Source organism: Chrysochloris asiatica, unplaced genomic scaffold (genome assembly GCF_000296735.1).
Source record: "Chrysochloris asiatica unplaced genomic scaffold, ChrAsi1.0 scaffold00266, whole genome shotgun sequence".
NCBI lineage: Eukaryota > Metazoa > Chordata > Mammalia > Afrosoricida > Chrysochloridae > Chrysochloris > Chrysochloris asiatica.
In genome coordinates this window covers 3,446,098-3,446,916 of record NW_006408784.1, presented here as the reverse complement: position 1 = coordinate 3,446,916, position 819 = coordinate 3,446,098, and the positions used below count along the sequence as shown (strand labels likewise).

General features: G+C 67.4%; 1 non-coding gene across 1 annotated transcript; it reads right to left on the bottom strand.

Annotated features, from left to right (window-relative positions):
* Nucleotides 1–305: 305 nt before the first annotated feature.
* TRNAT-CGU lies at nucleotides 306–377 on the bottom strand. Its single transcript has one exon. It is a non-coding gene; the product is annotated as a tRNA-Thr (tRNA).
* Between the last annotated feature and the right edge of the window lie 442 nt (nucleotides 378–819).

Below are 819 nucleotides of genomic sequence, written 5' to 3'. Positions count from 1 at the left end.
AAGGGGAAGGTGACGCCTGCACTGCGGCTCGAATAACGAGCCGCGGGCGTAGGGGACGCGGGGCCAGGCGCGCCGGAGCAGCTGGTACCGGACAGCGCGCTAGCAGGCTGGAATTCCTGCAGAACCCGAGAGCCGCGCCTGCACTTGCCACCGATGGTCTAGAGAGAAGAGGGAGAGACTGACGGACTTCGCTGTGTTCCCAAGAATGATTCGAAAACTAAAAAGTCATAACGTGGAGGAGGGGAACCGATAACGCACGCGAAGGCATCACAGCCCCACGGCCAAAACCCCAGCCTCAAAGACCTAGGCACGGACGGGGTTCGAACCCGCGATCTTCGGTTTACGAGACCGACGCCTTACCACTTGGCCACCGCGCCTGACAGCCAAGCGCGTGGTGGAAGCTCTCAGTGGAGGGGAGGTGGCGGCGGGTGCGCAGAGGGGCGGCGCCCCGCCTCCGGCCCCGCCCCCGGCCCGGCCGCCCGCCTTCCAGACCTCCCCGCCCCGACCCTGCTCCCGAGCGTCCGGCCCACGAGACTTCGTGCTCGCGATCAGCTCCCGGCCGGAGGCGGAACCCGAGCCAGGCTACTTGCTCGAGCCGGGCCTCCCGCTCCCGCCTCGGGCGGCCCTCAGGGACTCGGCAGCAGCGGAGAGCAGACGGCTGCTCGGCCTCCCAGGAGGGGCCCGGCTGGAGACCCGAAAAAGGGCGGTGGCAGGATTCGAGTTTCTTGCGGCTGAGGAACTAGAGCCCGGAGATGGAGCAAAACCGCGACCAACGCCGGTCACGACGGAAGCGGAAACGGAGACTTCTGTAGCGGAGCG